This window comes from Arachis hypogaea, chromosome 20, assembly GCF_003086295.3.
Source record: "Arachis hypogaea cultivar Tifrunner chromosome 20, arahy.Tifrunner.gnm2.J5K5, whole genome shotgun sequence".
NCBI lineage: Eukaryota > Viridiplantae > Streptophyta > Magnoliopsida > Fabales > Fabaceae > Arachis > Arachis hypogaea.
The window spans coordinates 42372552-42397899 of record NC_092055.1 but is presented as its reverse complement, the minus strand read 5'-3'; the positions used below and the strand labels follow the sequence as shown (position 1 = coordinate 42397899).

The following is a 25348-nucleotide window of genomic DNA, read 5'->3' as shown; positions in this document are numbered from 1 at the left end:
AGTTCAAGTTACTTGTTGAATTTTAATTTCTGCACTCTGTTACATGCTTTCTTTCTTTATGCCTTTAAATTCAAGCAACTAACTCACTGACTCACTAACTATTTGAATTAATTCCTCAACTACTCTAACCATACTCTTCCATTAACCAAGAGTATTTCAATTGTTTGTTGCCTGTGCGGTGTTCTTGTATGACAGGTAGGAGAGGAGAGACATCAACTCCTCCATATACCGAACCAGAGAGGACCCTTCATAGACTTAGAAGGGAAGCAAGAGGGAAGAGAGTACTGGGAGAAGAAGAATCTGAGGACAATTTTGAGGAAGCTCTAGATCTCAACATGGATAGAGAAGTTCACAACCATGAGAGAGCTGATGGAAACAATGCCATTCCTGAGAGGAGGGTTCTTAGTTCATACATAAACCCAACCTCTGGGAATTGTGGTAGCAGCATTCAGAAACCACCCATTCAGGCCAACAATTTTGAGCTCAAACCACAGCTAATATCACTTGTGGAGAATCATTGTTCATTTGGTGGGAGTGCTAATGAAGATCCAAACCAACACCTCACAAAATTCCTGAGAATTTGCGACACTGTGAAGTCCAATGGAGTCCAGGAAGATGCCTATAAACTGCTTTTGTTCCCATTTTCACTTAGGGACAAGGCAGCTAAGTGGCTGGAATCATTCCCAAGGGGGAGCCTAACAACATGGGACGAGGTGGAAAGCAAGTTTCTAGCACGTTTCTACCCCCCACAAAAGGTCAATAGGCTTCGATCTGAGGTTCAGACTTTTAGACAACAAGATGGTGAAACTCTCTACGAGGCATGGGAGAGATTCAAGGATTTGACAAGGAAATGCCCACCAGACATGTTCCATGACTGGGTGCAATTGCATATTTTCTATGATGGACTCTCTTATGAATCAAGGAAGGCTGTAGACCATTCATCAGGAGGTTCATTGAATAGGAAAAAGACTGTGGAAGAAGCCATTGAAGTGATTGAGACAGTGGCTGAGAATGAGTACTACTATGCATCAGAGAGACACAACACTAAGGGAGTCATGGAGCTGAACCATGTTGATACAATCCTAGCCCAAAACAAGGTGTTTGCCAAGCAACTAGCAGAGCTCACCAGGAAATTAGAAACAAAGCAAGTGGCTGCGATACACACACAAGATCAAGAGGAAGAAAGCACTGAAGGAGGTGATTGGGAAGAGGCCAATTATGTAGGAAATCAACAAAGGCAACCATATGATCCACATTCCAATACTTACAACCCAGGCTGGAAAAACCACCCAAACTTTGGGTGGGGAAACCAGCAAAACCAACATAACAAGTCCACATACCAAAACTCCAACCAAAGATCATACCAAGCCACACAAAACACTTACTCCCAACCATCATATCATGGCCAAAATAATCAACCTACCCAACCTAATCCGAACCAACAATTTCAAGATCAATTAAACAGGATAGAAGGAAGGCTGGCAAACATGGGTCAGGACGTAAGTGAGTTGAAAAGCTTTAGGGATGAGGTGAGATCTACCTTAAGGGACCATGGTGAAAGACTAAAGAGGATGGAGTCTCAAGTAGGAGAGCTATCCCAACAAGCCCCCAAGTCCACTGCAGTGTTCCCTAGTGACACGGAAAAGAATCCTAAAGGGGAACAAAAGGGAGTGAGATGGGAAGACTGCAAGGCCATCACTATATTGAAGGAAGTCTCAGAAGAAGAAGGAATCAGACCCTCAAAACAGGAGCCAGAAATCTTGAAGGAAAGTGTGGAAGAAGCTAAGCAGGAAAGTGAAACTGAGCAAGCCAAGGAACTGCAAAAAGGCATGATGGAAGCATATCAACCAAAAGCACCATTTCCTCAGAGGTTAGGAGGAGGAGAAAAAGGGAAAACCTATTCAAGGTTTTTAGAGACATTTAAGTCTCTCCATATTAATATTCCCTTTCTTGAGATTCTCCAGCAAATGCCTACACATATCAAGTATTTAAAAGAATTGTTGAGCAAGAAAAGAGTTTTGAAGGGAGGACAAACGGTAACAATGAACAAAGAATGCAGTGCCCTCATCAAGAAGGACACAGTTTCTAAGAAAACAGACCCAGGAAGTTTTCATATCCCCTGCATCATAGGGGGAACAAAAATTGATAGAGGATTCTGTGATCTAGGAGCTAGCATAAATGTGATGCCTCTAACTCTCATGAAGAGGCTACAACTGAATGAGGTGAGATCCACTGATGTAATCATACAACTAGCTGACAAAACTCAGAAGCAAGCTGAAGGGGTAGTTGAGAATGTGCTGGTTAGAGTGGGAGATTATTACTTCCCCACAAACTTCGTCATTTTGGACATGGAGGAAAGCTACCAACACCCTATCATTCTGGGCAGGCCATTTCTAGCCACTACTAGAGCGATCATAGATGTAGAACAAGGAGAGCTAATTCTGAGAATACGTGATGAACAGCTCATTTTCAAAGTTTTCAAACCTGCATCTGAGCCTGAACCAGAATCGGAAAAGCCTAAGGATGATAGTAGCCATCTATGTTTGGAGGAAAGCAAGCCAGCAACTGAAACTCTAAAACAGTCCCTGGAAGGCAAACGAGAGTTGCAAGAGTTAAAGCCACAAGAATCAATGGAAACAGATCAGAAGGATCCTCATGGCATAAGGGTCAATGAAGAAATCCTCAGGAGAAAGGGAAGAATTGTAAAGAAATTGCCAAGAGGGTGGAGAAACAAGAAAATTCCCACTGAAGGTTTCTCTCCGGGAGATAAAGTGATATCAAGCCATTATCTGCCAATTCCACCTGGCCTCAAAACCATTCCTTCCCAGCTCCCTCAAGTGTTCACAATCAGGAAAGTTCTTTCTATGGAACATTTAGAAATCATGAAGGAATCAAGTGGGGACGTTTTCATAGTGAGAGGAGAAGACATCAAGCACTACAATCCACCCTAACAAGGGACAACCGTCAAGCTAGTGACGTTAAAGAAGCGCTTCATGGGAGGCAACCCATGTTTTAATATCCTTACTTTTTTTTTGTTTTGTTGTGCATTTAATAAAGCATGGTTTCTTATGCATGAACTTGAATCCTCAGGACAACTGCTGAAAGAGTGCACTAAACATTGCATGTAAAATACAATTTGTCTCTAAGTTTGGTGTGCCTGAAGGCACCCCAAATTTTATTCAAAATGCATTCAATTTTTCATTCAAAGTGCACAACCAAACATTAAGTTTGGTGTTCCTCTTTGAACACGGTTCATGAAAAGCAAGAAGTTCCTCTGGATTTCGAAATTCATGACAAGTATACCATTCGCATGTTTTAATACTTTGGTTTCAATTACTTAGGGTAGTAAATTTGTTTAGAATCAAAGAGCCAAAGTGACTATGATTTATTAGAATTATGCACATTCATTAAGGACAACCAATATGGATTTCATGTCATCAGGAGACTTTACCAAACACTAAGTTTGGTGTCCAGTAATAAGTGTGCATACATACAAAAGTCACGGCTATAAGCTCATGAAGTCAATCATTGATTTACATGTGCAAGTACTATTCATCATTCACATGGACCGAAAAATGATAGCAAACTTGTTTGTTTGTGCAGGTACAAAAGAAAAGACAAAAATGGAGGAAAAAGACAAAGGGAGGTACGGTGCTTGGTCAAAAAGAAAGTTCACAAGTCTTTGAAACTAACACATGGGAAAAGGAAGTTCTGCAAGAAAAGATAGCTACATGTACAACCTAATGCACCCAGAATACTTCCAAGAAAATGAAAAGCAATTCGTCCTTCTCCCTAATTCATATATTTACCATCAAGCCACCCTTCACAAACCACCCTAGCCGTCCATTTTTCACTTACGGGCACTATAAAGAACCACTTGGGGAACGAGTTCAACACCACCAAATCTCCTTCATGCACATTTTCTTCATCATAGCATAACTATCTCTTGCCGAAAACAACCTCACCACACTTCCAACAACACTTCTTGCTTCACCTTGTCAACTTTAGCTTGTCACTTACCCAAAACTAAAGAACCAATGGCAGCTTCATCTAGCCACAAAAGAAGAAAAGACAAGCAGCCAATGGAGGAGAACAGGGAATTCGATGCATGGAGATACAAATCAGTTTTCCATGAGATTCAAGCCGAATGGATGAGACCTAAAACGGTACTAGCCGAGGTTCCCTTTGACCTTGAAAAGGATGAGTTCCCTGGTGTTTGGGAAAAGATCAAAAAGAGGAAGTGGGAGCTCCTGACTAAGCCAATCACTAAAATCAACATCAACCTGGTGAAAGAGTTTTATGCAAATGCAGTGAGGGAGGATTCAACCAAGAAACCCACATACAAAAGCTATGTGAGAGGAGTGGAAGTTGACTTCAGCCCCAAAGCAATCATGAAAACTCTTGGACTGAAAAACATACATTTCAGCCAAGCAAGTTATGAGGAAAGGATGATAGGAGAACCTGACTATACAACTATTGCTGAAGACCTTTGTGCCATCAGAGCTGAATGGGTGAGAAAAACAAGAGGGGCTCCAAGAGTCTTGAGAAGGGGAGACCTAACACCTGAAGCTAAAGGGTGGTATGCAATAGTTAGGAGATCCATCCTACCCACTGCAAACTCTTCAGAAATAGTCCCTAAAAGAGCCATCTTGCTACATTGCATTATGGTGGGAGGGGAGATCAAAGTTCATAAACTCATTGCTGAATAGATACAAGAGTTTAGTGAGAAAAGTGACCCTGAATCCTGGCTCCACTTCCCTAGCACCATCATTAGACTATGCATCGATGCCCAAGTACCACTTGAAGATGAAAGACCTAATTGGCTATATCCTGGAATGGCCATAACTGCGTACAGAATGACTCTTGGCCCAATTGCTCCAAGACATACAAAAAGAAGAAATGAAGAAGAGCAACAAGCAGAAGCAGAGCAAGAAGGACAAGAAGGAGAAGAAGGAGAAGAAGAGCAAGAAGAGCAAGGAATTCCAGAAAGAAGGCAACAAATTCCCAGAGATCCCATGGATATGAGCAGAATGCAGGAAATCATAGAAGGAATGTCTCAACAATACATGAGATCTCAGGAGAGACAAGAGGACTTTCACCTGAAAATGATGGATATGCAAAGGAACTTTGAATCAAGATTCTTAGATTTGCAAAGGGAACAGAATTTACAATTACAGGAATCCTTCAGCCACATATGCCAACACCAAGATGCCAATGTCTTGGCAATCAAGGAAGCCACCACTTTACAGAATGCAAGATACTCAGTTCAAGCTGATTACAACATCAGTTTTCAAATCAAGCTTAACTACATAGGGGAACATCTACACAAGATGGACCCAGCATTCCCAGCTTTTGATGAGTATTTCAAAGGGAGGAAAGAAGGAGAAATAAACAAGGCAATGATCCTTGAAAAAGGAGTGGAAGAAACAATGAAAAAGGCTGGATTCTGGAAAAAGCTCATAAGAAAAGACAAAGGAAGTACAAGTGGTCAAAAAGAGGCAGGAAGCAAGAAGAAGCAGGATCCCAAGAATTAAGAAGAACCAAGCAATAAATAAGAGGTGGTCTCGTTCCTTAATAATCAAATGATAATTGGTGAATTGTCTTTATGAGCTTTCTTTCATCATAAGTCATTTAAGTGTTATGTGGAGTTTTTTGTATGAGTGTCTGTTTATTGCTTTGAATAAAGTGAATGCCTTGATGTTTGGATATAACTTCACCTTCTTAATCAAATGCTTGCCATGCTTGTTCTGTTTCCCAAAATAAAAGAAAAGTTTGAACAAAAGTAACTTGGCTCAATTAGTGACAAATCAAGTAGAATTAAGTGGTGGTATGCATGCTTGATTGTTTAAGTCAGATCACTGGAAATAGAGTGTAGAATTATCATTTTTTGTGTAGAAATTGAAAACTGTCTATGGATCTTGATGAATAAATATCTTTGGCCATGAAGAAGAAAGAAAAAGAAGAAGAAAAAGCCACTGAAAAAGGGCAACCAAAAAGCAAAAAAAAAATTGAGAAAATAAGCTAGGCACCAATGGTTTGAACTTCTGAGACAAATGCCTGTGGTGTTTATGTATTAAGGATATGCTTGGATGAATAGGTTCTGAGGAGTGTTTCAACACTTGGTAACTTGGGTTAACTAACCCGGGATTATCAACCAAAAGTCCATTATCAAGAGCAACCTAAATACAAAACATTTAGTCACACAAAGAGGTGCTGGGCACCAATGTCTCAAGAAGAAATGTGAACTAAAATGCCTGGAGTGGATATGTGTAGTGCACTGATAAGAAAAAGAAAATGCCAAAGGCTGGTGCAACACATGACACTAAGCAAACAAGGAGCAAAGAAGCTCTAAGAAAAAGAAAAGAAAAACAAAGAAGAGAAAAGTGCCAATGACATAAGAGTAACAAGAGGCCATAGCAGTGTTTGATGGATGCAATGAAAAAGTGATAATCTTACCTGATAAGAATGAAAAAGTGATGCTGCAACTTTCTGCATAAAACCCTTCTGATGAACTTAAAGTGCTTACTAATATAGCCAATGGGATTGCTTTCTGTTCATGCTTTTTTCTCAAATAACTCAGAACTTGCTTAGGGACAAGCAAGTATTAAGTTTGGTGTTGTGATGCCAAGGCATCTTAGGCTAGTTTCACTAGCATTTTTCTGTTAGTTTTAGTGGTTTTATGCATTTTCTTGAGCTTAAAGTAACCAAGAATGGTTAAATGAATAACAAAGCAATGAACCATCCAAACAGTATGATTTTGATGCAAATTCCATGAGTTTTTAGTTATATTACTTGAATGCTATGAATGGAAGATTTCTCATGAAATTTTGCAAGACTTTGATGCAATTGTTTGGATGATTTCAGGGAAGAAGAGGCTAGGCAAGGAAGCAACAAAACCAATAAAGGAAGCTTGAATATCACATGTGGAGTTTAAGTTCCAGTTTAAGCTTAAACTGGAGCTTAAACGCCAGAATCATGAAGGCTAAGAAATGCTGGAACTGAAGTTTAACCTCCAGTTTAACCTTAAACTGGAGGTTAAACGCCAGAATGAAAGTCTCACCAAAGAAGCATTTCCACGTTTAACCTCCAGTTTAACCTTAAACTGGAGGTTAAACGCCAGAAGTGGGAAATTCACCATGGGAGCAATTCCACGTTTAAGCTCCAGTTTAACCTCAAACTGGAGCTTAAACGTGTTCGACACAAACTCTCACCAAAGAAGCATTTTCACGTTTAACCTCCAGTTTAACCTTAAACTGGAGGTTAAACGCCAGAAGGAAGAAAGGCACCAGGAGCATTCCACGTTTAAGCTCCAGTTTAACCTCAAACTGGAGCTTAAACGTGTTCGACCAAGTTTTCTCCTCCAGGGTTGCTCTCTCCATTTCCACGTTTAAGCTCCAGTTTAACCTTAAACTGGAGCTTAAACGTGTTCGACCTCCAGGGCTGCCTTTCCTATCTCCACGTTTAAGCTTCAGTTTAACCTTAAACTGAAGCTTAAACGTGTTCGACTAAGTGACCCTCCAGGGCTGCCTTCTTCCATTTCCACGTTTAAGCTTCAGTTTAACCTAAAACTGAAGCTTAAACGTGCTTCCACAAAAGGCATCACTGGAAGTGTCTGGCGTTTAAGCTACAGTTTAAGCTTAAACTGCAACTTAAACACCACTATTAGAAAAGGTTTCTGGGCCAAAAATATTGCAGTTTAAGTTAGCGTTTGAGCACAAACATTAACTTAAACTTACTCTGGTATGAAACCCAATTGAATATCATGGTTTATGGATTGGGCCTGAAGGATTGATGAGTCTGGAATTTCAATTTGTTGAGTCATGTGTCATTACTTGATTATCACTAAGTTGGCTCAATGAATGTTACAGAATTTGGATCAGCAGCCTCATCAAGATTATGGATCATAAACCCAAAGCAAAAGGAAAGCAGGGAGAGGCCTCAAAGCCCAAGAAACACAACAGAAGCTCAATATAGAAAGTGTATAAATAGGATAGAATTTAAGTTAGGGAGACTTACTTTTGATTTTTGGGGAAGTTTTCATACATTTGTAATTGAATTCAGAGCTATGACTCACTAAACCCCTTTCATTGGGTTAGGGAGCTCTATTGTAATTCAATGAATCAATAATAGTTTTATCTTCTTCTTCAATCTTTTCTCTTGAATTTTGTTAGAAAGCTTCTCGATCTAATTCCATTGGGTAGTTGTCTTGGGAAAGAAACTACCCATAATTGGAATCCTTCGGAACCTTAGGAAAGGAATGGAGGATTCATGCTAGAGAAGCTTTCTCACAGTGAATTGGATTGGGGTTTGGATGGATATTGTGACATGTAATCCTACCAAATTGTGGTTCATGAAACTGTGTGGTATAATCAGTGATCGAGCATCATCTCTTCTTATGAACATTTAAACCAAGGGATTGGGAATTTGTTCGTTTTTAGAGAGAATTGGTGAGCCAAGGGATTGGGATCCAATCATATAAGATTGCCAAGCAAAATTCAATGAATGCATTGGTTGAGGAAGGAATAAAAATGTTTTGATTCGGAGATCTCAATATCTCCTAACACCCAATGAATTCCCCATTTCTGATTTCCACTTTCTCTTTACATTCTGCAACTCAATTCATGCAATCACCCCCATTCCCTTTTAATTTCAGCAATTTAGCTTCTGCTCTTTGATTCATGCAATTTAAGATTCCGCATTTCAATTTCTTGCCATTTACGTTTCCCGCCAATTTTACATTCCGCAATTCTCATCTAATTCTTGATTCCGCTCAACTAGACTCACTTCTAATCCGAATTGCTCATTCAACCAATCCTTGTGGGATTCGACCTCACTCTATTGTGAGTTTTTACTTGACGATAACCGGTGCACTTGCCGGAAGGAATTTTGCCGATCGTGCAATTTCCTAAATCGTGGCATAACTAGTTTATGCGCATCAACAAACTCCAATGAAAATTAATCGAAGTATTTAGACTCCGGGTCATCTCACAAGGAATTGCAATGAAATGGTCAATTATTGGCTATAAAGAACAAGGGGTTTGGTTGATAAAAGGGGCAATAAAATAAATGACAAGAAAAGTAAAGAGAGAAATTAAAGAAAGCAATTAATAAAGAGAGACATTCGTGGCAAGGTTTGAGATCATAGGCTTTCTATCCTAGTCATTAATCATAACAATACTTAACAAGAATTTATCTTATTTCGTCATCCCCAATGTTGGAAGAAGGTGTAAGTTATCTTCCATTAGAGAAAGTCAAACAAGACTAGTTAATCTCAAGTCAAAAATCCTAATCAACCCACTAATTGAATTAGCAAGAGATTAGAGTAATTAAAAATGATATTAACTAACAACTCTGATCACCAATCTAAATTGGGTATTAATGACTCAAGATTGCCCAATTACTCTTCCCAAGCCAAGAATGCTCAAAATCTACTCTAAAGCCTAACCAAGCATTTTGTCAAACACTTGGAAGGCATAAAAGGAAAGCATAGTAAAAATGCAAGAATAATAAATCTACCAATTACCAATTACAAGAAAAGTAAATCAACAACTCAAATCATCAATAAAAAGAACATCAAACATTAAATTTCATTCAATGTAAACAAAATCCAACATGAGTATTCATAAACGTAAATAAAAGAGACATAAAAGTAAAATTGACAAGAGAACTAAGAAGAATAGAGTAGTAGAAACAAGAAATTATGAAGGAAACAAGATGAGAACATGAAAATTGACCTAGATTTAAGATGGAAATATCCTAAGAGCCCTAATTCTAGAGAGAAGAGGGAGCTTCTCTCTCTAGAAACTAAGCTACATAATACCAAAACTTTTAAAATAATTGCTCCCCCCTTATCCAAGCTTGAATTCTGCATGAAATAGTATCAAAAATGAGTTGGATTGGGCCCAAAAATGCTTCAGAAATCGCCCCCAACGAGTTGCCCAAAATGGACCCACGTGCAACATCGGTGCGCACACGTACAGTGCACGTGCGCACCCCTAAACGCGAAGCAATTATGGCAAATTTTATATCATTTTGAAGCCCGGATGTTAGCTTTCCAACACAACTAGAACCGCCTTATTTGGATCTCTGCAGCCCAAGTTATGATCGATTGAGTGCGAAGAGGTCAGGCTTGACAGCTTTACGGTTCCTTCATTTCTTCATGAGTTCTCCCACTTTGCATGCTTTTCTCCTCACTTCTTCCATCTAATACTTGCCTTATGAACCTGAAATCACTCAAAAAATATATCAAGGCATCGAATAGAATTAAAGTGAATTGAATTTAGCTATTTTAAGGCCTAAAAAGCATGTTTTCACACTTAAGCACAAATTCAGGGAGAATTGTAAAACCATGCTATTTCATTGAATAAATTTGAGAAAAGGTGATAAAATCCCCAAAATTAAGCACAAGATAAACCACAAAATTGGGATTTATCAGCTAGCACTGCCAACAGCAAGCCTTCCCCTGTGTGTGCATACGCACAAGTCTGTGCGTGCGCACAGGTTCGAAAAATCACAGGGGTGTGCGTGCACACAAGGCTGTGCATGCGCACACAAACCAGAAATCACAAAATTCTGTAATGTTGCAGAATTTCAGATTTTGACACCAACCTTTCCACAATCATATCTTCTTCTAACAAATTCAGGTTCCCACAAATTTAAACCATTTTAAAGCTTTTCAATCCCCTTCATTTGATATAAAATACATTGAATTTCAAGCAAGGTAGCTCAAGATATGATTCATGAAAGTTCACCAAAAATTTAATTTTTACCAAAGGTTCACAAAGTTCAATTTTCCAAAATCCTCAACCAAAATCAAACCAAAACCCTTCCAAATTCAATTTTTACATCAAAACCTACCCCTTTTTGTCATAATTCACCCCTTATTCAAATTTTCCACCCACATTACCATATCCTTAACCTCAACATCACATATATCATACTAAATTATTTTTCAATCAACACAATCATTCATCACCATCGTATCATTATCAATCATCATAATTAAACTTATTCAACCCCCATCTCATTCTTCAACATCACTTTATCAATATTACATCACAATTCTTCAAAATAGCCAAAACTCATCAATTCATCAACGATCCCAAATCAACAAATTACCACACATCATCATACCACAATTTCCAACAACCAATTTAATTCAATTCTATCCTATGGGTCACTAGCTTAAGTGTCCAAAAATATTATATACTACATAGAGAAAATAGAAACCATACCTTGGCCAATTCCCAATATGTTCCAAAACTCAAATTGAGTGCAAAACGAGCTTCCAATCACATTCCAAGTCACTAAGAATCTCCAACAAGCATCAACACTCACCAACAAGCTGCAATATTCAAGCTAATACCACACATTTTATATAAATCAAAACCTAATACTCACAATTAACCATTTTCCTTGGGTTATTGAGAATCTTACCTCATCCACTGAAATTTGGGCTAGAACCCAACATTTTCTCACTAAGGAGTAGCACCTAAACAACAAAAATACAAGGTTTTCTCAAAATCATCACTCATAAAACTCGAATTTCTTAGGGCAACAAGAAGGAAGTAAAATTTCGAGAAATTTACCACAAGGCTTAAATAAGTGATGGGCTCGGTAAGAGCTTTGCGTAGCCGCTGACGGCACACGAATCGGAGCACTGTAGCTCGAGATATCGCGGATTGAAGTGAGAAGTGAATAGTGCTTCTTCTCTCTTCTTCTTCTCTCAATTTCTGGTGTGTGTTGTGTTTGTAAGAGTGTTATGGCTGATGGGTTCACTTAATGAACCCTTATATATGTTGGACTTGGGCCCAACTTGGGCCCGGTCCAACCGGTTAGAGTTTTTAGCCCGTTTGGCCCTACTTTGGGCCAAACCTTTAAAATTAACGCCTGATTTTCTATTTCTGATATTTTTCTAAGGTTTTTGACTGTTTTAAATTTTTCTCGCATAGTACCAGGAAGACTTAAACCGATTCGACCGGTTCAACTGCCGGTTCGCAGTTTTTCTTGATTCTTCGTAGAAAATACATTTTCTGACTCAAAAAAATCTACTGAGTTCAAAAGTCACATTTAACTCCTCAAATTCTCATTCTAAATTTTTGGATCCTATTTTGGGCAATATTAATTACTTAATTAGACAATTAATTTGTCACAGTTCTTACAGGATGAACTTCCGAGGTATATCTCACCTTAGAGGAAATTGAACTTGTCTCTTCTTCTCCAAAGGATGTATACTTCGGCAAGAAGAACACGGAAGGTGGGTACCTGCAAAAGACACTCCAACACTTAAGTCAGTATGTATTTACGAGGCATATAATAAACTTAGAATGAAGGAAAATAAAGTCGAGTTATGACTCATAATGCACAATAAAGACTGAGCTATAAGGTGAAGGATTACAACCCCTAAGCTTTGTCTCCCGATCATATGATGCAGGCTAAGCTTAGAAATAAAATGAGTTATAATTCGGTTAAAAGATAAGTGAATAATGATATGGTGAGCCCCCAACTTAGTCGGGTTATTATGTCGGCAGTTATTCAAAAAATAATTGAGTGGTAAGAGTCATTCAATCAAGATAGTTGTGTGGGAGATATTTTTCCTCTTGAGAACAACTTTTCATAACATGCATATAGCATTTGATTGTATGTGAACTGAAAAGTTCAGAAATAGATATCCATTGACAGAATCGATTGTATGATCCGAGGATATAATGATTAATTGTCTTGAGAATTTTTTCGACCCACAACAAATTCAACAATGAAGAAGGATGTCTCGTTGACAGTGCTTCAACACATACAATACTTAGAGACAAAAAGACATTTTGTCTCTCTTGTTATAAAGGATGCAAATGTAAGTACGATTGTAGGTAGTGCAAAAATGATTGAAGGCTTCGAAAGTGCTACTATAGTATTACCTAAAGGAACTAAGTTCTTCATAAATAATGCACTACTATCAAGTAAGTCTCATAGAAACTTGTTATGTTTTAAAGATATTCGCCAAAATAGAAAACCATGTAGAAACTGCAAGAGAAGAAAACAACGAATATCTTTATATTACAACTATAAGACCAGGAGAAAAATGCGTGTTGGAGAAACTACCCGCTCTTTCTTCAGGTTTGTACTACACCACTATTAGCAATGTGGAATCACATGCCATAATAAACCAGAAGTTTACAAATACAAATAATTTACAATTTGGCATGATCAGTTAGGTCATCCGGATTCAATTATGATAAGAAGAATCATCGAGAATTCATCTGGTCATCCTCTAAAAGAACATAAAATCCTCCAATTTAATGAATTCTCATGTGTTGCATGTTCTCAAGAAAAGTTAATTACAAGACCATCTCAAGAAAAAATTGGGATCGAATCACCATCTTTTCTAGAACACATTCATGGTGACATATGTAAGCCCATTCACCCACCATGTGGACCATTTAAATATTTCATGGTTTTAATAGATGCATCTTCACAATGCTCTCACATTTGTTTACTATCAACTCGCAATATGGTATTTTTGAGATTGTTAGCTCAAATAATTAAATTAAAAACTCATTTTCCAGACTATGTTATAAAGGCAATACACCTTGATAATGCTGGTAAATTTAGGTCACAATAATTTAATGATTATTCTGTGTCAATTGGAATTACTATAGAAGAGCTTGTTGCTCATGTTCACACTCAAAATAGTCTAGCAGAATCATTGATTAAACGCCTTCAGTTAATAGCCAGACCATTACTTATGAGAACTAAACTGCCCATTTCAGCATGGGGGGTGATGAGCGGATATTGTATACGCTTTTTGGGGTTAATTTCATATAGATTTTAGTATATTTTAGTTAGTTCTTAGTTTATTATCATTAGTTTCTAGGCAAAATTCATATTTCTAAACTTTACTATGATTTTGTGTATTTTTCTATAATTTCAGATATTTTCTGGCTGAAATTGAGGGAGCTGAGGAAAAATCTGATTCAGTCTGAAAAAGGACTGCTGATGCTGTTGGATTCTGACCTCTCTGCACTCAAAATGGAATTTCTGGAGCTAAAGAAGTCCAAATGGCGCGCTTTCAATTGTGTTGGAACGTAGACATCCAGGGCTTTCCAGCAATATATAATAGTCCATACTTTGCTCAAGAATAGACGACGTAAACTGGCGTTCAACGCCAGTTCCATGCTGCTGTCTGGCGTCTAGCGCCAGAAACAAGTTAAAAAGTGGAGTTCAACGCCAGAAACAGGTTACAACCTGGCGTTGAACGCCCAAAACAGCCCAGGCACGTGAGAAGCTTTAGTCTCAGCCCCAGCACACACCAAGTGGGCCCCAGAAGTGGATTTCTGCACTATCTGTTATAGTTTACTCATTTTCTATAAACCTAGGTTACTAGTTTAGTATTTAAACAACTTTTAGAGATTTATTTTGTATCTCATGACATTTTTAGATCTGAACTTTGTACTCTTTGATGGCATGAGTCTCTAAACTCCATTGTTGGGGGTGAGGAGCTCTGCTGTGTCTCGATGAATTAATGCAAGTATTTCTGTTTTCCATTCAAACATGCGTGTTCCTATCTAAGATATCCATTCGCGCCTAAATATGGAGAAGGTGATGATCAGTGACACTCATCACCTTCCTCAATCCATGAACGTGTGTCTGACAATCATTTCCGTTCTACATCAGATTGAATGAATATCTCTTAGATTCCCTAATCAGAATCTCCGTGGTATAAGCTAGATTGATGGCGGCATTCATGAGAATCCGGAAAGTCTAAACCTTGTATGTGGTATTCCGAGTAGGATTCTGGGATTGGATGGCTGTGACGAACTTCAAACTCGCGAGTGCTGGGCGTAGTGACAGACACAAAAGGATAGTAAATCCTATTCCGGTACGATTGAGAACCTGCAGATGATTAGCCGTGCGGTGACAGCGCATTTGGACCCTTTTCACTGGAAGGATGGATGGTAGCCATTGACAACGGTGATCCACCTACACACATCTTGCCATAGGAGGACGTGCGTGCGTGAATCAGAAAACAGAGGAAAGCAGAATTTCAGAAGACAAAGCATCTCCAAAACTCCAACATATTCTCCATCATTGCATACAAGTATAATTTGTGTTCTGCCCTTTTATTCCCTGCAATCAAATTTGATAAGTGAATTATTTTATTGTTTTCCTGACTAAGAGTTACAAGATAACCATAGATTGCTTCAAGCCAACAATCTCTGTGGGATCGACCCTTACTCACGTAAGGTATTACTTGGACGACCCAGTGCACTTGCTAGTTAGTTGTGCGGAATTACATTGTGAAGTAATTTTCGTGCACCAAGTTTTTGGCGCCGTTGCCGGGGATTGTTCGTGTTTGAACAACTGACGGTTTATTTTGTTGCTTAGATTAGGAAAATTTTTCTTTTTGGTTTAGAGTCTCTTATTATTGTTCTTGATTAAAAATATCCTTCTTCAAAACAAGTGTTACATTTATTGCCCAATTGGCTAGAGTGTTGGTTTATGTTCTTGATGATTGGGCACCAGTTTTATTAAAAATCTTTTTAAAAAATAATTTTCCCTTGATTAAATCTTGTGCCAAACTTTAAGTTTGGTGTTTTCTTGTTGATTTTTTCTTTGGTTTTCGAAAATTTTATTTTGGTTTTCTAAAAATTTTAAGTTTGGTGTTCCTTATTCATGTTCTCGTGTTCTTGTGAATCTTCAAAGTGTTCTTGGGTTTTTCCTTGTGTCTTGATCTTAAAATTTTTAAGTTTGGTGTTCCTTGGTGTTTTCCTTCCAAAAATTTTTGAAAACAAGGAGCATTAGATCTAAAAATTTTAAATCTTGTGCTATTTTATTATTTTTCTCTCTCCTCCTTAAATTCAAAAATATCTTCCCTCTCTATTTTAAAACAAATTTTTGAAAATTATTTTTAAAAAAATTCATATCTTTTTCAAAACTTCTTAACCACTTTCTCTCTCCTCAGTTTTTCGAAATTCTTCACCCATTTTTATTTATTTTATTTTAATTTTTTTATTTCGAAAATAAAATAAATAAATTAAAAAAATATATTTTTATTCTATTTTACATCATCTCCCTTTCTCCATCATGGATTTAAGCGGAAATGAACAGTCCAGGAGGACTCTGGGGTCATACGCTAACCCCTCTACTGCTTCATATGGGAGCAGTATCTGCATACCCTCCATTGGAATCAGTAGCTTTGAGCTGAATCCTCAGCTCATCATCATGGTGCAGCAAAATTACCAGTATTCCGGTCTTCCACAGGAAGAACCTACAGAGTTTCTGGCACAATTTTTACAAATTGCTGACACAGTACATGATAAGGAAATAGATCAGGATGTCTACAGACTATTACTGTTTCCATTTGCTGTAAAAGATCAAGCTAAGAGGTGGTTAAATAACCAACCTAAGGCCAGCATAAGGACATGGAAACAGCTGACAGAAAAATTCCTGAATCAATACTTTCCCCCAAAACGGATGACACAGCTAAGGCTGGATATCCAAGGCTTCAAACAAGGAGATAATGAATCTCTTTATAATGCCTGGGAGAGATACAGAGAGACGCTACAAAAATGTTCCTCTGAAATGTTTTCAGAGTGGGTTCAGTTAGACATCTTCTATTATGGGCTTGCAGAAGGAGCTCAGATGTCTCTGGATTACTCAGCTGGTAGATCTATCCATATGAGAAAGACAATTGAAGAAGCTCAAGAGCTCATTGATACAGTTGCCAGGAATCAGCATCTGTACCTAAGCAGTGACCCTTCCATGAAAGAAGAGGTTAAAACAGTGACTGCTGAACTCAGCCCTGTAAAACAAGCTGCTGAATTCAATCAGCAATTGGACTTTCTAACAAAGCAGTTAGCCGAATTCAAGGATAAACTACAAGAGACAAGGATGGCTAATATAAATATGGAAGAACAATTGAAGCAAACAAAGCAGCAGCTGTCAAGACAAATAACAGAAGAATGCCAAGCAGTTAAATTAAGAAGTGGGAAAACATTAAATACCCCGCCTCAAGGCAGCAAAGAGCTAAGGAATGAGCAAACCACCCAAAATTCACCTGAGGACAGTAAGAGCCCAGGGAAAAGTAATTCTGGCATTAAAACGCCAGCAACCTGGTGGGAGGCTGGCGCTGAACGCCCAGACCATGCCTAAGACTGGCGTTCAACGCCAGTAACAAGCAAGGACTGGCGTTCAACGCCAGAAACAAGCAAGGATCTGGCGCTGAACGCCCAAAATGGGCACAATTCTGGCGTTCAGACGCCAGGAACAGACAAGGAGTTGACGTCTCACGTCACTCCAGCTTCTAACTCTGGCACTCAATTGCCAATGAAGGATCAGACACACACAAGTGCTGATAACAACCCCTCTAAAAAGGCTTCTTCAACCACTTCTGTAGGCAATAAACCTACAGCAACTAAGGTTGAGGAATATAAAGCTAAGATACCTTATCCTCAAAAACTCCGAAAAGAGGAGCAGGATAAGCAATTTGCTCGCTTTGTAGATTATCTCAGGACTCTTGAAATAAAGATTCCATTTGCAGAGGCACTTGAGCAAATACCTTCTTATGCCAAGTTCATGAAAAAGATCTTGAGACATAAAAAGGATTGGAGAAAAACAGAAAGAGTTCTCCTCACTGAAGAATGCAGTGCAGTCATTCTAAAAAGCTTTCCTGAAAAGCTTAAGGAACCTGGGAGTTTTCTGATACCATGCATATTAGAAGGTAATTGCACCAAGACAGCTTTGTGCGATTTTGGGGCAAGCATCAACCTAATACCTGCATCCACTATCAGAAAGCTTGGCTTAACTGAAGAAGTTAAACCAACCCGGATATGTCTCCAACTTGCTGATAGCTCCATTAAATACCTATCAGGCGTGATTGAAGACATGATTGTCAGAGTTGGGCCATTTGCCTTTCCCACTGACTTTGTAGTGCTGGAAATGGAGGAGCACAAGAGTGCTACTCTCATTCTAGGAAGACCCTTCCTAGCAACTGGACGAACCCTCATTGATGTCCAACAAGGGGAAATAACCCTAAGAGTCAATGATGATGAGTTTAAGTTGAATGCTGTCAAAGCCATGCAGCATCCAGACACATCAAAAGACTGCATGAAAGTTGATCTTATTGACTCTTTGGTAGAAGAGATCAACATGGCTGAGAGTCTCGAATCAGAGTTGGAAGACATCTTTAAAGATGTTCAGCCTGATTTGGAGGATTCAGAGGAGATTAAAGAGCCTCTGAAATTTCCTCTGGAAGAGGAAAAACCTCCTAAACCCGTGCTCAAACCATTACCACCATCCCTGAAATATGTATTTCTGGGAGAAGGTGACACTTTTCCAGTGATCATAAGCTCTGCTTTAAATCCACAGGAAGAGGAAGCACTTATTCAAGTGCTAAGGACACACAAGACAGCTCTTGGGTGGTCCATAGGTGACCTTAAGGGCATAAGCCCAGCTAGATGCATGCACAAAATCTTATTGGAGGATAATGCTAAACCAGTGGTTCAACCACAGAGGCGGCTAAATCCAGCCATGAAGGAAGTAGTGCAGAAAGAGGTCACCAAATTACTAAAGGCTGGGATTATTTATCCTATTTCTGATAGCCCCTGGGTGAGCCCTGTCCAAGTCATCCCAAAAAAGGGAGGCATGACAGTGATTCATAATGAAAAAAATGAACTGGTTCCTACAAGAACAGTTACAGGGTGGCGCATGTGTATTGACTACAGAAGGCTCAATACAGCCACCAGAAAGGATCAGTTTCCTTTACCATTCATAGACCAGATGCTAGAAAGACTGGCAGGTCATGATTATTACTGCTTTCTGGATGGCTACTCGGGCTATAACCAGATTGCAGTAGATCCCCAGGATCAAGAAAAAACAGCATTCACATGTCCATCTGGAGTGTTTGCTTATAGAAGGATGCCATTTGGGCTGTGTAATGCGCCTGCAACCTTCCAGAGATGCATGCTCTCTATTTTCTCTGACATGGTGGAAAAATTTCTGGAAGTCTTCATGGATGACTTCTCAGTATATGGAGACTCATTCAGCTCCTGTCTTGATCATCTGAAACTTGTTCTAAAGAGATGCCAAGAGACCAACCTAGTTTTAAACTGGGAAAAATGTCACTTTATGGTGACTGAAGGGATTGTCCTTGGGCATAAAATCTCAAACAAGGGGATAGAGGTGGATCAAGCAAAAATAGAGGTAATTGAAAAATTACCACCACCTGCCAATGTTAAGGCAATCAGAAGCTTTCTGGGGCATGCAGGATTCTATAGGAGGTTTATAAAGGATTTTTCAAAAATCGCAAAACCTCTGAGCAATCTGCTAGCTGCTGACACGCTATTTGTGTTTGACACAGAGTGTCTGCAGGCGTTTGAAACGCTGAAAGCTAAGCTAGTCACAGCACCAGTTATTTCTGCACCAGACTGGACATTACCATTTGAGCTAATGTGTGATGCCAGTGATCACGCCATTGGTGCAGTATTGGGACAGAGGCATGACAAGCTTCTGCACGTCATTTATTATGCTAGTCGCGTTTTAAATGATGCCCAGAAAAATTACACAACCACAAAAAAAGAATTACTTGCAGTGGTTTATGCCATTGACAAGTTCAGATCATACTTAGTAGGATCAAAAGTGATTGTGTATACTGACCATGCTACTCTTAAATATCTACTCACAAAGCAGGATTCAAAACCCAGGCTCATCAGATGGGTGTTGCTTCTGCAAGAGTTTGATATAGAAATAAGAGACAGAAAAGGGACAGAGAACCAAGTGGCTGATCATTTGTCCCGGATAGAGCCAGTAGAAGGGACGTCCCTCCCCTTTCTTAAGATCTCTGAGACTTTTCCGGATGAGCATTTATTTGCCATTCAGGAAACACCATGGTTTGCCAATATTGCAAACTATAAAGCTGCAAGGTTCATATCCAAAGAGTACAACATGCAACAAAAGAAAAAATTAATCACTGATGCAAAGTACTACTTGTGGGATGAACCCTATCTCTTTAAAAGATGTGCAGACGGAATAATCCGTAGGTGTGTTCCTAGAGAAGAAGCACAAAGGATCCTATGGCATTGCCATGGATCTCAATATGGAGGCCATTTCGGAGGTGAGCGAACAGCCACCAAGGTCCTCCAATGTGGCTTCTATTGGCCCACACTCTATAAAGATTCTCGAGAGTTTGTATGTAACTGTGACAGTTGCCAAAGAGCTGGTAATCTGCCTCATGGTTACACCATGCCTCAACAAGGAATCTTGGAGATTGAGTTGTTTGACGTATGGGGAATTGACTTCATGGGACCTTTTCCACCATCATTCTCAAACACTTATATTCTGGTGGCAGTTGACTATGTATCAAAATGGGTTGAGGCCATTGCCACACCCACCAATGATACTAAAACAGTGCTGAAGTTCCTCCAGAAAAATATCTTCAGCAGGTTTGGGGTCCCTAGAGTACTAATCAGTGATGGGGGCACTCACTTCTGCAACAAACAGCTTTACTCTGCCATGGTCCGGTATGGGATTCGCCACAAGGTGGCGACTCCATATCATCCACAGACTAATGGACAAGCTGAAGTCTCTAACAGAGAGCTAAAAAGAATCCTAGAACGGACTGTAAATACCCGTAGAAAGGATTGGGCAAGAAGCTTGGATGATGCTCTGTGGGCATACAGAACAGCATTCAAGACTCCTATAGGGACCTCTCCATACCAACTGGTCTATGGTAAGGCATGTCACCTGCCCGTGGAACTGGAACATAAAGCCTACTGGGCAACCAGATTCCTGAACTTTGATGCCAAATTAGCTGGAGAAAAAAGATTGCTCCAGCTAAATGAGCTAGAGGAATTCAGATTCACTGCTTTCGAAAATGCCAAGCTTTATAAAGAAAAATAAAAAAAGTGGCATGACAGAAAGTTGTCATCTAGAATCTTTGAACCAGGACAAAAGGTTCTGTTGTTCAACTCTAGGCTCAGGCTATTCCCCGGGAAACTGAAGTCCCGGTGGAGGGGACCATATGTGATTACAAGTGTATCACAATATGGTTATGTGGAGCTTCAAGATATTGATTCTGATAAGAAGTTCATTGTCAATGGACAGAGAATCAAGCACTATCTTGAAGGCAATGTTGAGCAAGAGTGCTCAAGGCTGAAGCTAGACTAAAAGCTCAGCAAGGTCCAACTAAAGACAATAAAGAAGCGCTTGCTGGGAGGCAACCCAGCCATGGGGCATCAATCCTCTAAGCATTTTTGCCCTCTTTTGTTTTTATTTTTATTTGTTTATATAAAGTTCACTGATCCTAAGGTAAAAAGTCAATTGTATAAGTTCACAGGGTTACAGAAGGATTCTGCACACAAAACAGAGAAAAAGAGCTCACTGGCAAGAAAATGCCAGTAAAAGTCTGTTTTGGGCGTTCAACGCCCAACAGAAGCATCCACTGGGCGTTGAACGCCAGTGAGGATAGCCATCTGGGCGTTTAACGCCAGATTTACAGCATTCTGGGCGTTCTGAAAAACGCCCAGTAACAAAGGACTTCCTGGCGTTCAATGCCAGAAAGAAGCAGCAGCTAGGCGTTGAACGCCCAGGAGAGGCAGCATTTGGGCGTTGACCGCCCAAAACATGCAGCGTTTGGGCGTTCAAACGCCAGGATGGTGGGGAGGAGGTAAATTCATTTTTTCTTCATATTTTTCATTTTAATCTTAATTTTCATGCTTCAATTCATGATTTCTTGCATAAACATGTTAAGAACCCTGATTTCTAAAATCCCTAATTTCTAAAAACCCTACCTTAAAAATATCAAATGTATCTTAATCCATAAGCACAAACCCTCTTTTTCAAATTCAATCCAACTCTTTTTCAAATTTTCAGAACAAATCTAATTTTTTTTTCAACTAATATCTTTTTCAAATCTCCACATTATCTTTTTCAAAATCTAGATTTATCTTTTTCAAAAATTTTTCATATCTTTTCAATTTTAAACTATATCCTCTCTTATCATATCTTCTATCTTATCTTTTCCAAATCAATCTTTTTATCATATCTTTTCAAAATTTTCGAACCCACCCCCTCCCTTTATATATGGGTTCGGCCTCCACCCTCCTCCATCAACAATTGCACCTAGCTCTCCTTCTATCCCTCTCCTTTCTTTTCTTTTTCTTGAGGACAAGCAAACCTCTAAGTTTGGTGTGTTTATCCGTCATCACTAAGAGCATGGCTCCTAAGGGAAAACAACCCACTTCAAGAGGCAAGAAAGAGAGCGTTCCAAAACCACTTTGGAATCAAGGGAAGTTCTTATCTAAAGAACATTCAGACCATTATTATAAAATAATGGGTCTAAGATCAGTGATCCCGGAAGTTAGATTCGATCTGAAAGAAGACGAATATCCGGAGATCCAGGAGCAAATCCGAATCAGGAACTGGGAGATCCTAGCCAATCCTGAAATGAAAGTGGTAAGGAATATGGTCCAGGAGTTCTACACTAATATGTGGCATACAGACAGGCAAAGACTATCTGGATCTGATATCTATGACTATCGAACCATGGTCAGAGGAAAGATTATTCATACCCACCCTGACAAGATCAGAGAGATCTTAAAGCTACCTCAGCTAAAAGATGATCCAGACTCCTTCAATAGGAGAATGATGAGAACAAACGAGAGCCTGGATAAGATTCTAGAGGACATATGCATCCCTGGAGCCAGGTGGACCACCAGCACGAAGGGTGTTCCTAATCAACTCAAAAGAGAAGATCTCAAACCAGTAGCCAGAGGTTGGATGGACTTCATTGGGCATTCCCTGCTCCCCACTAGCAACCGTTCTGAAGTCACTGTTAAAAGAGCGGTGATGATCCATTGCATCATGATGGGAAAAGAAGTGGAAGTTCATCAACTGATTTCAACTGAATTCTACAAAATTGCTAACAAAAATTCTAAAGAGGCCAGGTTGGCTTACCTAAGCTTGATTTCTCTGCTTTGCAAGGACGCTGGAGTAAGGATGGGAATAACTGAGTATATCTCAATTGAGAAACCAATCACCAAAGCATCAATGGAAAAACAACAAGCACAGGATGACCCCATCAAGAAGAAAACACAGGAATTTCTCCCAGAAATCCCTCAATCTGAATATTGGGAATATCTTGAAACATCAGTTACCAAGATGCAAGAAGCTATGGAACAAATTATAAAGGAACAGAAGGAACAAAGTCAAATTCTTTGCTATTTGATTAAAGAACAGGAAGAGCAAGGGCGTGACTTGAGGGAATTAAAGCGCCAAAAGTTATCTCTTGAAGGACCAAGCACCCCACAGATCCGAGGAACATCCACTTCCCAGAACAAAGGTTGTTAAATTCCAATTTCTGCTTTAACTCTGTGATAGTTGTCGTTATAGGAGTTTATCTTAGGAGTCATATAGTAGTAATTAGTGTCTATTTTGATTTTATCTCCAATTAAGTTATAGTCTATTTTTCTCATCATCAGCAAACATGAATAAAATAGCAGATCTTTTGAATAAGAGGCAATAAAATTCGAGTTTTAATAAGAAAAATTCTAATTAGTAACAAGTGGTGGCAATGCTTTTTGTCTTCTGAATGAATGCTTGAACAGTGCATATATCTTTTGAATTTGTTGTTTAAGACTGTTAAATATGTTGGCTCTTGAAAGAATGATGAACATGAGACATGTTATTGATAATCTGAAAAATCATAAAAATGATTCTTGAAGCAAGAAAAAGCAGCAAAGAACAAAGCTTGCAGAAAAAAAAATATAGAAAGAAAAAGAAAAGCAAGCAGAAAAAGCCAAAAGCTCTTAAAACCAAAAGGCAAGGGTAAATAAAAAGGATCCCAAGGCTTTGAACATCAGTGGATAGGAGGGCCTAAAGGAATAAAATCCTGGCCTAAGCGGCTAAACCAGGCTGTCCCTAGCCATGTGCTTGTGGCGTGAAGGTGTCAAGTGAAAACTTGAGACTGAGCGGTTAAAGTCAAGGTCCAAAGCAAAAAGAAGAGTGTGCTTAAGAACCCTGGACACCTCTAATTGGGGACTTTAGCAAAGCTGAGTCACAATCTAAAAGGGTTCACCTAATTATGTGTCTGTGGCATTTATGTATCCGGTGGTAATACTGGAAAATAAAGTGCTTAGGGCCACGGCCAAGACTCATAAAGTAGCTGTGTTCAAGAATCATCATACTGAAATAGGAGAATCAATAACACTATCTGAATTCTAAGTTCCTATAGATGCCAATCACTCTGAGCTTCAATGGATAAAGTGAGATGCCAAAACTGTTCGGAAGCAAAAAGCTACTAGTCCCGCTCATCTAATTAGAATCTGAGCTTCACTCAAAAACTCTGAGATATTATTGCTTCTTGACTTATTAGTCTTCTATTTTATTTGTCTAGTTGCTTGAGGACAAGCAACAGTTCAAGTTTGGTGTTGTGATGAGCGGATATTGTATACGCTTTTTGGGGTTAATTTCATATAGATTTTAGTATATTTTAGTTAGTTCTTAGTTTATTCTCATTAGTTTCTAGGAAAAATTCATATTTCTGGACTTTACTATGAGTTTGTGTATTTTTCTGTAATTTCAGGTATTTTCTGGCTGAAACTGAGGGAGTTGAGCAAAAATCTTATTCAGGCTGAAAAAGGACTGCTGATTCTGTTGGATTCTGACCTCTCTGCACTCAAAATGCAATTTCTGGAGCTACAAGAGTCCAAATGACGCGCTTCCCATTGCGTTGGAAAGTAGACATCCAGGGCTTTCCAGCAATATATAATAGTCTATACTTTGCTCAAGGATAGATGATGTAAACTGACGTTCAACGCCAGTTCCATGCTGCTGTCTGGCGTCTAGCGCCAGAAACAAGTTAAAAAGTGGAGTTCAACGCCAGAAACAGGTTACAACCTGGCGTTGAATGCCCAAAACAGCCCAGGCACATGAGAAGTTTTAGTCTCAGCCCCAGCACACACCAAGTGGGCCCCAGAAGTGGATTTCTGCACTATCTGTTATAGTTTACTCATTTTCTGTAAACCTAGGTTACTAGTTTAGTATTTAAACAACTTTTAGAGATTTATTTTGTATCTCATGACATTTTTAGATCTGAACTTTGTACTCTTTGACGGCATGAGTCTCTAAACTCCATTGTTGGGGATGAGGAGCTCTGCTGTGTCTCGATGAATTAATGCAAGTATTTCTGTTTTCCATTCAAACATGCGTGTTCCTATCTAAGATATCCATTCGCGCCTAAATATGGAGAAGGTGATGATCAGTGACACTCATCACCTTCCTCAATCCATGAACGTGTGTTTGACAATCACTTCCGTTCTACATCAGATTGAATGAATATCTCTTAGATTCCCTAATCAGA

At 39.1% G+C, this 25348-nt stretch overlaps 1 non-coding gene across 1 annotated transcript; it reads right to left on the bottom strand.

Moving 5' to 3' along the window:
- Positions 1-761: 761 nt before the first annotated feature.
- Positions 762-865, bottom strand: LOC112787136 (small nucleolar RNA R71). The gene has a single exon (XR_003194566.1). It is a non-coding gene; the product is annotated as a small nucleolar RNA R71 (small nucleolar RNA).
- Positions 866-25348: the final 24483 nt, after the last annotated feature.